Source organism: Acinonyx jubatus, chromosome D1 (genome assembly GCF_027475565.1).
Source record: "Acinonyx jubatus isolate Ajub_Pintada_27869175 chromosome D1, VMU_Ajub_asm_v1.0, whole genome shotgun sequence".
Lineage (NCBI taxonomy): Eukaryota > Metazoa > Chordata > Mammalia > Carnivora > Felidae > Acinonyx > Acinonyx jubatus.
The window spans coordinates 10,788,069-10,804,621 of NC_069390.1; the positions used below are offsets into that span (position 1 = coordinate 10,788,069).

At 43.6% G+C, this 16,553-nt stretch overlaps 1 protein-coding gene across 5 annotated transcripts in view; it reads left to right on the forward strand.

The window, feature by feature from the left end:
• The window catches only part of LOC106977870 (membrane-spanning 4-domains subfamily A member 4A-like), a 196,701-nt gene that overhangs the window by 142,928 nt on the left and 37,220 nt on the right, over positions 1–16,553 (forward strand). Inside the window, exon 1 of one of the 5 annotated variants that reach the window (XM_053203119.1) lies at positions 8,314–8,758. The exons of the other annotated variants lie outside the window; for them this stretch is intronic. The gene's annotated coding sequence lies outside the window, so the exon portion shown is untranslated. Of the gene's footprint in view, positions 1–8,313; positions 8,759–16,553 lie in introns of those variants that run through there. 5 annotated transcript variants of the gene reach the window in all.

The window sequence follows — 16,553 nt, forward strand, 5'->3', positions numbered from 1 at the left end:
ACTCGGGACTAATAAGTTCAAGTTCAAATACACAAAGTGCCTAGCCTGGCACATTGAAAGTGTTTAATACGTGGTAGCAAATATAATAATAATCACTATTTTTAAGTTTACTTATGTATTTTGAGAGAGAGAGAGAGAGAGCTCATGCACACATGTGAGCTAGGGAGGGGCAGAGAGAGAGAATCCCAAGCAGGCTCTGTGCTGTCAATAACTTGTATTGCTGCTTTTTAGAGGGAATGCTGTAGAACCAGGATTCTGTATGGTTTCACAAGAAGTCCCCAGACTAATGCCATCATCTTCAGACTCCACCCTCTGAGAGGGATACTTTGTCCCTCTACATTCAAGTGGAGGAAAACTTGGGGTGGCCCACCACATTTCCAGATGGTTCTAAAACCCCCATTTTGGAGATAAATCATAGCTTAGAGGACTGTTCTGCATACAGCGATTTTCTCTATGACAGAAATAGATTGAACAACAGTCTCCTAATGCAGGATCCAGGTTAATTGCACAGTATTTTCCGAGAGCATATTCTGTGTAAGACTGAGCAACATACCAAGAAATGCGGAGAACTGTAGAAAATTGTCACCTGAAGTCTTGGAGGAAACCTAAGGATTGTTTCACCCAATTCTCTTGTTTGGAAAGTGAGTAAACTACAAACCGGAGCAGGGAATTGACTCACCAGTTCATGCAGGTGCTCGGAAGAGAGAGTAAGAATCTGATTCCTGGCTGGCAATTCCAAGGACAGTCATCTCCCCCCAAAGTTCAGGATGCAAATGAACATGCCCACCTGTTCCTGGAGCCCAGTCCTCTGAGTGGTGGCTGGCGGGCCAGCTTTCTGCTTGGGAGCTCTCAGCCAGAACCTCCTACTGGCTGTTCCTGCCAGAACACTGTTGGTCCTTTGCTCTCCAGCCTCTGAGACTTCCTGCCCTTTTCTCAGAATAGTAGTTATGATTACACAAGATATGGGCTTCACTGTACTTACATTCAGCACATGAAAAATACCTCTGCTTCCTCTTTATAAATTTCAAAGTTTGGAAAATAACACAGACTACAAGTAACACCTAAGAATAAAGAGCTTGTGAAAACTGGTGATGGTCCCAGTTAGAATTTATTCCCCGCATCGTAAAAGTAAGTCAATCAGTTCTGTCTTCGCCTGAGTTTTCTGCCTACTAAATAGGGGTGGACAACAATAATTCCACTGTTGGCTTTTGGGAGAATCAAAGAGAAAGGATGCGAAAAGCTTACAAAAACCAGGCACTCCGTAACCAGTGATAACAATGATGTTCATTTTGGATTTGGGAGAATTTATATATTTCCCCATTTCCCAGGCTCTTAGGGCAGACTGAAAGCAACCTATGGGGACTTGCTGTCCAACTGTCACTTCTCTGAGTGCCTCTTTGTTCTGTGCCCCTCTGGCTTCATCTCTTTGTGCTCTGGGAAGTCCAGGCACATCTTGGGAAGGATTCAGTGGGTGGGGGTCAGAGGCAGAGCCCCTGGCTACGTACAAGCTCACATTCTGGGAAGTACCGGGTGTTGGGGGGACATTGTTGCCACTTGTCAAAGCCTTTTACGGCTGCTTGCACAGCACCCTCTGCTCAGATCATTCTAGGGAGTGTGGCCCGCAGCAGCGGCAGGCAGCATGACGTTCTCCATACTTTCTCAGTTTCCTGATGGCGGCAAGGCTCTCTGCTGGGAGAGGAGCAAACCTAAGCCAGGGGTGTTTAAGAAACTCATAGGATACTTGGAGAGAATTTTAGTCCAATCCTTTTATTCTCCAGACGAGGAGCCCACCACAGGTCACTCATCATGGGACTAGAATCCAAGGCTTTTGGCAGCTGGGTCCAGGTGTGCACCAGGGCAACAGTCTGTCACTTTGTCATTGTCTTCATCCCCATGGCCAATGTCATCGTCACTGAGGAAAACCCTCGTGGTCCAGACCTTCCTCTGGGTCTGCTGACTACTAAACAAGTTGTCAAAGGAGGATGCTGGTCATTGGGTTTCTCTCACATCTCTTCTAAGTCTGAGAAGGAATTCATGGGAAAATCAGTTAAATATCCGGTCAGTTTTCTCATATATAAAGGGATAATGAAAAGGTTTTCAGAATTTTTGTGAGGATTCAGTCATATATTGTTGTCATGTATGTAAGTCTATATACTGTGCTCAGCAGAGAGTCTTGACATATATTAGAATTCAAAAAAATCTGTATTCTTTGCCCAACATCTTCTCCCACCCCCTTTACAGAAAAGTGTATTTCAGCTCTCAATAGTTTTTCTACATTAACTCTAAATCCATCCTCCTGGGTATTGATTGAAATACCTTAGCCCTTTGCAGAGTTCTAGTGCTCTAGACGGCAAACGATTCATGGTGGTGAGCTTGCTTCAAGGGTGCAGACTAGTGATTTCCCAACTTTCCACCCTCTCCACCCCAGGCTGACTGTGAAGTTAGAAAACATAGAAGTGGATCTCAGATCTCTATGACCTTGAACAGAGATGACTGACATTTTTTTTTCTCCAGAAATAGGGGACTCTGACTATCCAGAAGAGGTTCCCAGAGCACGGTTCATTATTCTCTTTGGGATCTGAGCTGCCCTTTTCTTTCTTTCTTTTTTTAATAATATATATATTTATTTATTTTTTAAATTGACATCCAAGTTAGTTAGCATGTAGTGCAATAATGACTTTAGGAGTAGATTCCAGTGATTCGTCCCCTACATGTAACATCCAGTGCTCATCCCAACAAGTGTCTTCCTTAATTCCCCTTGCCCATTTAGGCCATCCCTCCACCCACAATCCCTCCAGCAACCCTCAGTTTGTTCTCTATATTTAAGAGTCTCTTCTGTTTTGTCCCCCTCCCTGTTTTTATATTATTTTTGCTTCCCTTCCCTTCTGTTCATCTGCTTTGTGTCTTAAATTTCACATATGAGTGACATCATATGATATTTGTCTTTCTCTAATGGATTTTGCTTAGCATGATACCCTCCAGTTCCATCCATGTAGTTGCAAATGGCAAGATTTCGTTCTCTTTGATTGCTGAGTAATACTCCATTGTGTGTGTGTGTGTGTGTGTGTGTGTGTGTGTGTGTGTGTACCACATCTTCTTCATCCATTCATCTGTCAATGGACATTTGGGCTCTTTCCATACTTTGGCTATTGTGGATAGTGCTGCTATAAACATGGGGGTGCATGTGCCCCTTTGAAACAGCACACCTGTATTCCTTGGGTAAATGCCTAGTAGTGCAATTGCTGGGTCGTAGGGTAGCTCTATGCTTCATTTTTTGAGGAACCTCCAGACTGTTTTCCAGATGAGCTCCTCTTTTCTGTCTTTCTGCTCAGCTATCCATAATGTAGATTTTCATCATCAGGGAGCAAGTTGGGTGCTCAGGGGGAAGAAGAAAGATAACAAAGAGGAAGCCTAGCACCTAAATAAGAAATTAGTGCATTCCCAAGAATCTCCAGCAAAATTTTTCTTGAGTCTAATTGGCTAGAACCATGTCACATTGCCATTTCTATCCACAAGGAAGGCTAGAAAATACCGTTGTGTGTGTGTGTGTGTGTGTGTGTGTGTGTGTGTGTGTGTGTTTAGCTGTGCACTACACAATTCTTGAATAAAGTCACCATGAGTCTGTAAGAAAGATAGGGAGACCCAACAATGAAGAAGCAAATTATCTTCTTACAATTAGTGTTGAATTTGCAAGATAATTTCTATTGATGTATGTGTATTCATCTTGGTGAGCTAGATTCCTTGTAGGGGTCACATAAGCTGATTATGAACTCATTTGAAGATATAGCTGAAAATATTTGAAAAACTATGAAACAACACATTTAAGACTTTATAAGATTTCTTTCTATTTTCTTAAACCAAATGGTAGCTGTGTAAGGATATGAAACCATTTTACTATCACTTAGCAGATATTATTAAAAGGCATTTGAAGGATGCCTGGGTGGCTCAGTCGGTTAAGCATGTGATTCTTGGTTTTGGCTCAGTTCAAGATCTCACGGTTCATGGGTTTGAGCCCCACATTGGGTTCTGTGCTGGTGGCATGGAGCCTGCTTGGGATCCACTCTCTCCCTCTCTCTCTACCCCTCCCCCACTCAAACTGTGTCTGTCTCTCTCAAAATAAATAAATAAACTTAAAAAAATGAATTTGGAAGAGTTTTATATTTCGTTTTTAAACACACACACACACACACACACACACACACACACACACACCCCTACGTTATATCAAATTTTAATGGCATTTTAAAGAGAAAAATTTCTTCGTCAGTTTTTTCCTATAATTTTGACTAGCAATTAATTTTGAGTGTGAAAGGTAAATATTTCTAGGAAATAAATCAAAACTGAATATACTGTCTCACAACAACTGATTCAACCCACTGAAGCTGATAAATGATTATAAATTTTGAATAGTAAGACTTATTCTAAACTCATTTTCCCCATCAAGAGTGCCAGTTTTTAGTCTTCAGTTTACATAACCACTATGAAACGGCCTTCTTAGCAGTTGGAAAAACCCTGACTTTCCCCACTCAGTGATTTCTTAATGAATTTCCTCTCTGGGGTATTTCCTTACAGTCACATGTATAAACACAAATCAGATTTCTTGCTTGCTTGCTTGCTTGCTTTCCCTCTTTCTCTCTCTCTTTTCCTTCCTTCCTCCCTCCCTCTCTCTTTCTTTTCTTTTCTTTTCTTTTCTTTCTTTCTTTCTTTCTTTCTTTCTTTCTTTCTTTCTTTCTTTCTTTCTTTCTTTCTCTGTCTGTCTCTCTGTCTGTCTCTGTCTCTCTCTCTCATGTTTGGTAGCTCTGATGATGTTTATTTTACTCTTTGACACATGTCAAATCTTACCAAATAGTGGGATTAAAATCTTATGAACTTTCTGATTCAATATACGTGTGGTGTGAGATTCTTAATATTGAATTTTGAAAAGCTATCTTATTGATATGAAATGTCACCTTCATTTTAAGTAAGTGGGATTCAGACAAAACCCCTTCACCACTTAACTGATTATAATCATACTAATTCTTGGCATTCGATAGTCAACTAGATTTACTGCTACAGATATTTCTTATTTATTTAATCTATAATGATTTTCATTTAAAATTACACTTACTTGTGATTATTTTTATTGTAGTAAGTAATATTGCCCCAATATGTACAGTGATGACATTATTTTAATGCATTTATTTAAGTAGAAAAAGTGAGTTAGTTAAAATAGGTAAACTACTACTGGTGTATAGTCATGTTTCTTTAATTATAGAATTTGGGGATACAGCACTTTTTCTGAGGAAGAACATCCCAATTCTTCTCTAAGGAGCATCCCATGGTGTTAAGGAATTTAACAGCTCAATTCCTCAAGCATGAGTATAGTAGCAATACGAAGAAAAGAAAAATAATATAGCACTTTTTCTCTTTGGCTTTTCAAAATCTTTGTAACTTATACTTGAAAAAGCAGGATTCAAAGAATGCAAAGAAAACAATCTTATTCTTTCCCCACAGCAGTTCTGTCCAAACATCCTCAATAGGACTGCATCTCCCCAGCTTCTTATTTAAAATCTAAGGCAAGTTGCTTTCAGGGAGTAAAGAGTTCAAGCCACTTGAGTATTTAAAATGTATTGTTTTACATAAGAATCAAATTTTATTTTTTTTAAATATGAAATTTATTGTCAGATTGGTTTCCATACAACACCCAGTGCTCATCCCAACAGGTGCCCTCCTAAATGCCCATCACCCACCTACCTCTCCCTCCCACCCCCCATCAACCCTCAGTTTATTCTCAGTTTTTAAGAGTCTCTTATGGTTTGACTCCCTCCCTTTCTTTTTTTTTTCCTTCCCCTCCCCCATGGTCTTCTGTTAAGTTTCTCAGGATCCACATAAGAGTGAAAACATATGGTATCTTTCTCTGTATGACTTATTTCACTTAGCATAACACTCTCCAGTTCCGTACACAATAAAGAAATTGTGATTTATATACACAATGGAATACTACTTGGCAATGAGAAAGAATGAAATATGACCTTTTGTAGCAAGAATCAAAATTTCAACTGTCATTTACTGTGAAAACACCTCTCAGTTTGGGTCTGCTTTAGACAGGACACCTCCTTCCTGGAGGAAAGAGTACTCTCTCTTTTTATCTGACACTCCTCCCAGCTTGCTAAGGGAGATTTCTGTTCCTTGCAGACTAAGGGGCAGAAATGAGGAGAGCTGAAGGGCAGAAAACATCTTCCTCGATTGGTACCTTTCCACCTTGATGTCAGGCTGGTAGGGGTTGAGCGCACTGGGGGTCCATCACTAGGATTCCTTGGCTTGGCGCCTTTGGGATTCCAAGGCACTTATTAGCTAGGTGCTCATGATTCCCCCTACATCCCACCCCAGACTGTTCATTGAAAATCTCCAGTCTCATTCTCTTCAGGTCTCCTTGCTTCACCTGATGTCCCTTTGCAGCAAGGTCTAAGACCACTCAGGTGGTTTCTTTCACATGGCTTACATGTGGAAGGACAGGCCATCCCAATACTATTCTTCCCGCTTAGCTGTGGCAGACAGACTCTAGGGTGCTCTATTGCTTCCTGCTTCCGGTGTTCTGGCCCTTTTGGGATTGCTTCCCCCTGAGTATAGGTGAGACCTATGACTTGTTTTGAGTAAATAGAATACAGCACAGTGACAGAATGTGTGTGATTATGTGCATGTGATTACATGATCACATTACAGGAGGCCCGCATGTCTTCCTGGCATCTCTTTCTCTTTCTTGCTGGCTTTGAGGAAGCAGGCAGCCATGTTGAGGAGCTCCACGTGGCCAGGGACTGTGGGCTGCCTTTAGGAACTTAAGAGTAGACTCTAACCAACAGCCTACAAAGACTTCCAGGCAATTACTCAGGGGGAAAAAAAAATGGTGGGCAGGGGGTGGGGTGGGGCTCCATCCCTCTGTCCTACAGCTGCAAGGAATTGGATTCTGTCACCAACTGGGGAAACTTGAACGTGAATCCTTCTCCCAGACAAGCCTCAGTTGAGACCAAAGCACTGCCAACACTTTGATTGCAGCCTTGTGAGACCCTGAAGCAAAGAACCCAGTTAAACCGTGCAGAGTCCTGACCTATAGAAACTGTGAGATGATAAAGCCATGTTGCCTCAAACCTCTAAGGCTGTGGTAATTTGTATGCAGTGATAGATAAATACACTGGCCATCAGGGTCAAAAGCCCTAGCCCTGGCCTCTTTTAGTTCCTTGAGTGTATTAGACTCAAGTCTATCAACTTCCCCAAACTGTGAGGCTCCACATTAAGTTCCCCCCCGGGGGTCCCCTTGCCACTTGTCTCTGAGCCTAGAGATGAGGGAGTTCTCCTTCCTTCTCCTACAGTGGGAAGAGGGAGGGCGGGGAAACTCAGAGAACCGCCACAATTTTCTTCCGGTTAGATTGTCAGTAAAGTTTTCAAGTGACAGTCTGTTGCTAATGAAATTCTCTGAGTTTCAACTCCATATTTAAATTTATTTTATAGGCTGGTTGAGAAAACCATTTTTGGCTATTTCTTTTGCAACTTCTGCTCCGGTGATGGCACTTCCGTTTGTAGACAGGGAGCAATATCAAATAAGTCCCCTGGCAAATCAAGAAGGGGGTGGTGATGGTGCTGGGAGTAGTCCCCCCAAGTGCAGGAAGTAAGGGGAAGCATGGCCTGTAGAAAATTTTAAAATAATAACAAAACTGCCATCCGCCTTATAACATCCACGTGTAAGCAATTCTAAACAATACTGATAATAAAATACTCTTCGGGGGAAAAAATCTTTCGTTGATCTAAATTCTGAAATAAAAGCGGCCCGTTCCTGGGCAGATCCCTCCCACCTGCTCCGTCCTTGGCAGGACGCGGGGCCATCTATTGGAACCTGAGCACAATCCCCTGCTGTGTGAGTCCTGTAAACATCCGGAAGGGACAGCTTCAGCTTCTAGCCTTTCCAATACTTTCTGCTCTTCCGCGGGCCCCTTTGCTGCCATCTGCTGGGAAACTGTGAAAAGCACATAAATCCGTGATGGTTGCGAAAGTGACGAGCCTCACAGATGGGTGTGCGAGCGCGCACTCCTATGTGGTGCTGCTGTGCGGGTGAGCGCGGGCGTACACGCAACTCAGAAAGCACATGGAGCGTTTGGCTTTGTCTAACATATAAAGAATTCCATGAAAATCTTCCACCTTGCTTTTCTTTTCGTTTGGCCTAGCGGGAATGGTGCCAGGAGATCACTTGGGTGGGCCTCCGGATAAGTGTTGAGCGGGAAGCGGGGAAGGAGGAGGCGGGACGCTTTGGAGAAAGTGAAGGAGTCACGCTGTGGCTGGGTGGGCTTCGCTTTGTTGTCGAGGAGAGCACAGCGGGGAAGGAAAGGAAGAGGAGAAGGCAGCTCACCAGGACAGAGGAAGGACGGTGCCAGGCACCGTTGTTAAGTATGGGCTCATTATTTTCTCACCCCCTTCACTCTCCCTATTGTGCAAAGAGAGGAAGACACGGGGGAGTGAAGGGACTCACCCAAGATAAGATTGTTTTATGTCTGAGGAAGTAAATGGCGAGGCTTCTGGAGGGAAGGTGCGCAGGCATCCGATCCGCGGGGTTAGACATGCGTGCCCTGCCCTCTCTGAGCCCATCCTGACCCTGAGTGAGCTCTGGGAGGACACTCTTGGCAAAGGGACTCACGGTGACGCCCAGGTCAGCGGCCCGAGGTTCCAGGACAGGACATGCCCACGCGAGCAGCCTCTGTCTCTGCTGCGGCTCCCCCAGAAACGAATGCAGGTGAGCAATTTCCATTTTCTGTGAGGGCATGAGGAAGGGAGTGTCCTTTGCTTCTGCCTTTGAAAATAGAAACAAATCTTACACCAAGCCTGCTACAACTCTGTCATTAGCGCTCACCCCGAGGTCACAGCAGAATGTCACCTACTGGTCACTGCGTGCATTTCAGACTGAACGTCTTTGCCTCCTGAGTTTGCAGAAAAACATTTATCCTGTCTCAGCCGGGGGTGAAGAGGGAAAGGAAAGCATGACTGTGTCTGACTGTTGGGGAATGGAAACTTGGTATGTTTTCCTGAGACTCGTCTTCCAACCGCTTTCAGTGTTTTGAGATGAAGCCTACTGCTTGATTAATGTAAAGTATCTTTGAGGCTGAAAGCCCTCTTTCCCATCAGTTCTGAAGAGAGCAGTCCCTCTGCCTTTGATGATTCATGTGCATGACAATGACATCTGGTCCCGCAAAGAGTACTCTCACTGTTGTTCAGGAGGGTACCCTGAAACACAGAAGAGGAAGAAAGAAGATCAAACAAGAAGTGTGTGTATTATTGAAGTGACTGGGAGGCTCAGTCAGTGAAGCGTCCGACTTCAGCTCAGGTCATGGTCTCACAGTCCGAGAGTTCGAGCCCCATGTTAGGCTCTATGTTGACAGCTCGCAGCCTGGAGCCTGCTTCAGATTCTGTGTCTCCCTCTCTCTCTGCCCCTCCCCTACTTGCACTGTCTCTCTTTCTTTCTCTCTGTGTCAAAAATAAATAAGCATTAAAAAATTTTTAAAAAGGAAGTATATATATTATGTACACCTAACACATGTACTTAATATATGTCTACACACACATACATATACTTCTTGTTTGACATTCTTTCTTGAATATCTTAAATTTCTTAAAATATTTATACATGCCATTCAGAGACTTTCATAAGCTGCAAAGCAGTATGAAACTGGTATGTTAAACAATAATGACATAATTCCAGTGTCCATAGGAGACTTACAGTTTCTTTTTTCTTCTTTTATTGTTCTTGTAGTGGTTCTGAAAGGATCAGGTCTGCTTCACAGAACGGTAGGATGATAAATGTTTGAGGAGAACTTTTAATGTTCATATTGTAATTAATGACATTTTTGAAATACACACAAGTTGGGATGCCTGGGTGGCTTGGTCGGTTAAGCGTCTGACTTCGGCTCAGGTCATGCTCTCGAGGTTTGTGAGTTCGAGCCCGCGTCGGGCTCTGTGTTGTCAGCTCGGAGCCTGGAGCCTGCTTCAGATCCTGTGTCTCCTTCTCTCTCAACCCCTCCCCTTCTCTCACTCTGTCTCTCTCTCTCAAAAATAAATAAACATTAAAAAAATTTTTAAAAATACACACAAGTATAGGAAATGATAAAAACTGATAGCTACATATTTACCCTAGAGATTCAAGCATTTTCATTATTTATTTTCTGTATTTATTTAGATTCACCCTTTCCCTGCTCAGAAATTAACGGTTGCACACAGCCTTAAAGCTTCTATTTTTGTCTCCTTTCCTCCTTCCCTAGAGGTGTCCATAGTGAGGAGGGAACTTCCTTGATCTCTAAGTCCACATTTCCTGTGGCAAAACTTCCCATAGAGAAATACACCTTCTTTCCATTCCTTCACCCCCAACTCTCCTTCAGAGAAGGAGTGATATGTGTAACTGCAGAGTTTGGAATCAGGGATTGGGTTCATACAGCTCAGCCCCCATGACTTCGTTTGTTCATTTGTTCACTTGTTCCTTCCTTCCTTTTCTGCTAGATGTTTCCTCTTAGAGGAGAGACCTGTACTGTCTCAGCTCTGCCAGTGATTGTTTGGTTACATCGATTAAATTCTATCTGGCCTTGAACTGAAGGAATGCTTTTCTTTCAGCTTGCCACGAATAAAGTGATTTGTTTTGTTTTGTTTTGTTTTGTTTTCACCTGAATATTTGCTCTTATTTTTCAAGTGGTTTCTAACCATGGGATGAGAAGAAAGGGTTATTTTTTTAGTGGTTCCCTAATCCCCCTAAAATCTGCCTCCAGAGACTAGGAACTTTAAAATAAAAGTAAAAACTGGCATTTGGGGGAGTTTGAGGCATGTGTTGGAGCCTTGATTGGGTGGCTTCAGGTCAATAATCAGTTGAGTTCAGTCTTGGTTAGAAGTTGGCAAGATGAGAATATGTCTCTTTGACGGGTCAGGTAATGCTGGGAGATGAGATGACCAAGCCTCATTTGGACGATGGATGCTTCTGGGGCAGTTGAGAGTATTAAAGGCTAAAGCAGGAGTATGTTAGGAAGACAAAAATGCCCAGGCCAGAAGATAAGGGAAAGGAAAACAGACTATAGTCTAACCAACGAACAACGTCAACCTTTCATGAATAGATAAGGGAATGGGCCGATTTAAGAGGCGTAGCTCAGTGGAGTCTTTCAGAAAGTAGGAAAGAAGGATATAGAATATTAGGGTCATATGTGATTACTGCAGAAAAAGAGGCTGCAGAGAAAAGAAACATTTCCACTACTTTGAGGGACTATGGTATTTTAGTGTGAAGTACCATACTAAACGCCTGTGGACTTAAAAGGTAAGAAAAGGGACGCCTGGGTGGCTCAGTCAGTTAATCATCTGACTCTTGATTTTGGTTCAGGTCACGATCTCACAGTCATGAGGTTGAGCCCCAGAGCCCCATGTCCGGCCATCCTTAGCCTCCCCCCCAGCCTGTGGCTTCACAGGCATAGATAGAAGTTTAAGTCCAGGATTTCCGTCAGAGGGATTCTTTGGCTGAATTACAATGAGGACAAGGGAAACTGCACCCACGAGCCTGGTTTTATAGGCCTAAGTGATTCCATTGCAAGAGAAAGTGGGCACAGCTGCTGTGGAAAAAGACCATACCGCTACAGAGATCTCACACTCGATGCAGCATGAGGGGTCCAGGGATGCAGAAACCAGAGAGGAAGAGGACACGAAGAGGTTCTGAATAAGCTCCATGGGACAGAAGTGCCGCCGGAGTGACTTCATAACCTGGGGTGACCACAGATTTCTATGTTTTGCAGAAGTACCTGTGATGGTTAATTTTATGTGTCAACCTGACTAGGCTAAGAGAGGCCCAGAGCGCTGGTAAAACGTTAGTTCTGTGGGTGCCTACCAGAGGGTGTCTCCAGAAGAGATTAACATTGGATTTTGAATCGGGTGACTAAGTAAAGAAGATGGCCGCCACTGCTAAGTATGGACTCATTGAATATGCCGAGGGCCTGACAGAACGGAGAGGAAGGGTGGCTGTGCTCTCTCTGCTTGAGCGGAGGCATCCATTTATTCTTCTCTCAGACATTGGCACTCCTGCTTCTCAAGCCTTTCCATTGGGACTGAAGGACACAGCCAGCCTTCCTGGCTCTCCAGCTTGTGGGCAGCGGCCTGTAGGATATAACCACGTGACCAGTTGCTGCACTACATCTTATCTCTCTCCCCCCTCTTCCCTTTCTCCCCCTCCCCCCACCCCCCCTTACCCTCTCCCTCCTATTGGGTCTGTTTCTCTAGAGAACTCGTAACATAGTCCCATAATGTCTCAAAGCCTACCCTGAGAGGGAAAGCACCGTGCCCCCTCACCCCACCGCAGACAGCATTTTAAAAAGGTGCCCAAATTCAGTTTTGTTCAGCCATCTTCCATTCTAGAAAGCCAGAATTGATTGACATCCTTGAGCATGAAAATCAAGGTTGCTTTTTCTCCATCTCCATCCTTCCTTCAGATACTTCCGAGTTACCCCTTTGGTGCTAGGAAACGGTGTTGTAGGATCTAGGTTACCTACGGGGAATCTGGAAACAGAGCTTTTCATGGGATAACTGTTTGAAAGGTTCGTTTGGGGCTTGTTTTCTAAATTTTGTAAACATGGAGCAGAGGAAAGTTGGAATGCTGCCAAAGGATCCCCAACTCCATGCAGAGTCTGAGGGAAGCATCCCTGGGTGAGAGATCAGAAAATGCGGCCCAGATGAAAATGGGGTAACACACTGGTCTCCTCAGATCCGTTTTCCACTTTGTGCTTCTCAGCAGTCCGTGACTTGTGGTTGGAGATCCACGTGGTTTTAAGGAGCTGACTTCTCCCCTCCTTCCAGGGTGCGCTAGTCCGAGGCTGTCAGTCAGTGCCTTTGATCCCTCCCATGGCGGTGATTGGTTCAGCCTGGACATGTGACCCAGCAGGGTCCAATCAGAATGATTGTCAGTAGTCTTGTTTTAAAACTTCCGACCAGAATAGACATAAAACAAAACAACCGAAAAAACCCCACAACCCTGGTATAAAATCTAAATGTCTCCAGGTGTGATCAGTCAGAAATACAGAATATCACTTTTTTTTTCCTTCGGTCATTGGTGTGCAGCACTAGAAAAACAGGCGCTGGCAGGTCCTCCTGTAGCCGAAGAAACAAAACCTTCACGAGGTTAAGAGCCACAGAGTCCTCTGTAAAAGCAAAAACCCTCTTCGAATTTATTTTGTTGAGCGAAAACAGATACTAATGTAGGTCTTTCATAAAAGCCAAGTGGCGTAATGCAAACTTTTGAAACATGAGAGATACCTGTGTTCTGTTGGATCTAGAATATTTTAAACTAATTAAATATGCCTTATACATTTGTATGAAGCTTTTTTTATACAATAAACAATGTGCTTTCTTTCTATTGCTTTCTCTTGCTTTTAGAAACACAAAGATAAGAGGCGCCTAGGTGGCTCGGTTGGGTAAGCCCCCAACTCTTGATTTATTTTGGCTCAGGTCACGATCTCACAGTTCAGGGATCAACTCCCCCACGCCCACCCTCTTGTCGGGTCAGGCTCTGTGCTGACAGAGCAGAGGCTACTTGGGATTCTCTCTCTCCCACTTTCTGTGCCCCTCCCCCACTGGTGCTCTCTCTGTCTCTCTCTCTCAAAAACAAAAACAAAAAAAGAAGCACAAAAATGATTTGTTTACTGTGACAAAGATCGCTGTCTCTCTGATTCAAATTGCAATTCAGATGGGCAAACTGTCTAAATACTGTATGCTGGGCCCTAGAAATTAAGGCCTTAAGAAATTAAGGAAAATGAGAAGACAAGCAACCAGCTGTTCTTGAGGAAAGACATGGGAAGAGAAGCTGGAGAGAGACAGTAGAGTTTGTCTTCTCTAGTACAACCAAGGGGAAAACTTGGGCTCCCCTCCCACCAGGAATTTTGGCTCACCCAACGGTGCCTAGGCTGGTAGGTTTTTCTAGGCCGTAGAAAATTGATACTAAGCTGAGGAATCCACTAAAGACTGTGACAATTCATGATTATTTATTATTTTGCACTCGATGGCACAAAAGAAATATGTTAAGAGGATGTCTAATGCTGATATCGAATAAGTATGCTGCCTATAACTGCTACCTTGTCTTGTTTCGCTCTTGTTCCAAACTTAAATTATCTTCTCTGTCACTTCATTGCTCCCTTAAAATGTTGGCATTTTGTTCCATGAGTGAAGAGGTGCCCGAAGACAGATTTGCTGCCTCTCCTCTTCCCTGCTTCACGCAGCTTGGATATTTGGCATTTGACACTTGGTCACACCATTGTCCATCCAGATCAGTGTGCGCAAAGGTCAGCGCCTTGAAAGCAGAAGCAGTTTGTTACGATTCTAACACAGAGTGACAAGTGAAAGACCTAACTGGGAGGGAGGCAAGTCCTGGATGCCCAGGGCACTGAATGCCTCCTGCAGGCACTGAGCTGTGTCCGGGAGGCAGCCACCAGAGGATTTAAGCACGGTGATGACAAAATTGCAATTGTATTTCCAGAGGTCCCTAGTTAGTAGTGTTTGCAAGGGCAAGGAGAGGCAAAGAAAGGTCAGAAGATGCAAAATAAAAGGGCAAAGCATGTAATATTAATATTAGACAACAAAAAGTCCTTATGACCAAAACACACAATACACAAACAATAAAAAAAAATAATTTGAAGATTTGCCTAGAGATAGGAGAAACTAACAAAAACACCAGTCGTGAGAGTTTTTAACGTGCGTCTTGCAAGTTTTGAGAAACATAAGCAAAAAAACCCCAAACAAAAAAAAACCCCCAGTATTTGAATCATAAAATGCTTGACTTAACCAGTATAAAGGAAACATGGTTTTTAAGCTCACTTGGTACATTGATGATAATTCACCATAAATTCATCCCCAAGAAGACCTCATTCAATTAAAAACAAAAAACTCCGGGTCACATTCACTAACCCCACTGCAAGAGAAGTGGAAATAAATAACACAAATATTTGTTACCACTATAAAAAATTTCAAGACTTATGAAAATGTATAGATTTTTAAACTCTCCATAACCAAACTTAAAATCTGAAGTGAATATATTTTGTTCATATTGCGACAAACGTGTGAAGTAATGGTTTGGAGGACGAATTAGGAAGGGGGAAGCAATAGAAGCTCAAACTCTGGCATCAGGAGAATTCTTGTAGCGCTCAAGGCACAGCCTGCACCATACCGACTACAGGCGTGCGGAAAACAGCGCCGTCTTCAAGTGCCCAGCAACACAAAGACGCACAGTTCTGCTAGCACCTGCCGTGTAATGCCGATTCTTGCCATCTCCCTCCCTCTCATCACCCTTGGTCCCCGAATATTCCCTCACAAAACTTCCCCTGTTGGCTTAGCCTGTACCTCAGGGCCGCCACACCCCGTTCTCTCTCCTTCAAGTTTCTTTGTGAGTTCTGTTTTGTTTTATTTTTTTTTCTTCCTACACAATGGAACTTCCTAGTCAGTTTCCTTCGGGTAGCTCTTCTAGAAGCTTAGAAAAACAAACAAACAATCATCTTTATGGCTACTTGCCAAGCACCTCCTTATGACCTGCATTAGCCCTGAAACAATTCTGCAAGCTAGTTATTGTTAAGTCAGCTTTGTCTTTGTGACAGAGCATGTACGTGATTCACATCCGTGGAATGTTTAACGCCTTGTATGACCCCAAGAGAGGATTCGAGTAAATCCTAGTGTTGTAAACTATAGCGGACCTACATTCATACTGCTGTCGAGGTGTTTTGCCACGCCGTACGTCCTAGTTCCCTTTGTGCCTCTTTCTGTCTGCAGCTTCTTCATTATGAAGCTTACTCAGTCTAGAATAGATATGTGTGGTAGGAATAAACTTGAGTTTGGAGCCGGAAAACCTAGGTTCAAATCCTGGATCTTGCAATTACCAGCCATTTTGACCAAGTTCGCTGCGGTTAGGCAGTGCCCTGAGTGGCCCAGGGTTGCCCCCTTGTGAACCTGTGATAAACTGGATGAATGCAGAGCCCTGCACATTCCACTTCCTTTTTTGTGCCAGAGCAGTGCTAATGTCATGGAGACCCTCACTGAGGAGGCCCTTAAAACACGTACACAACCACGCACAGTTCTTAGAATGTAAAGGTGCAGGACTGGACTCTACTTGAGAGACCAGTATCCGTCTTAGAAATATGGGACATCAGGGCTAGTAGGGACTCGGAGATCTCCCTAACTGAAGCAGGAGAAAACCGTGGCCCCAAGAAAGAAAGCAACTCAGATCATGAAGGTAATGGATTTGTAACCCAGTTTCCCTGACCGTTCCTTTTCCTTGGCGGTAACCTGCCTCATCTTCTTCACATTGAGTTCATATATGCAATTGAGCCACAAGAGGGAGGCGGTGGGCAAGAAAACGTGCTCTGAATTTCCACCTAACCCCCCGTGTCTGGAGGCTCAGGGAGGCTCTCCAGAAAGGCAGGCCTACAGCTGGGGTCATGTGTACTAGATCTGGTTGGATCCCACTTCTATCCTATATTAACCTGCGGACTTAGTGGGTAAATTAATTTATCCCTCTGAGCTTGTTTCCTCTGTTT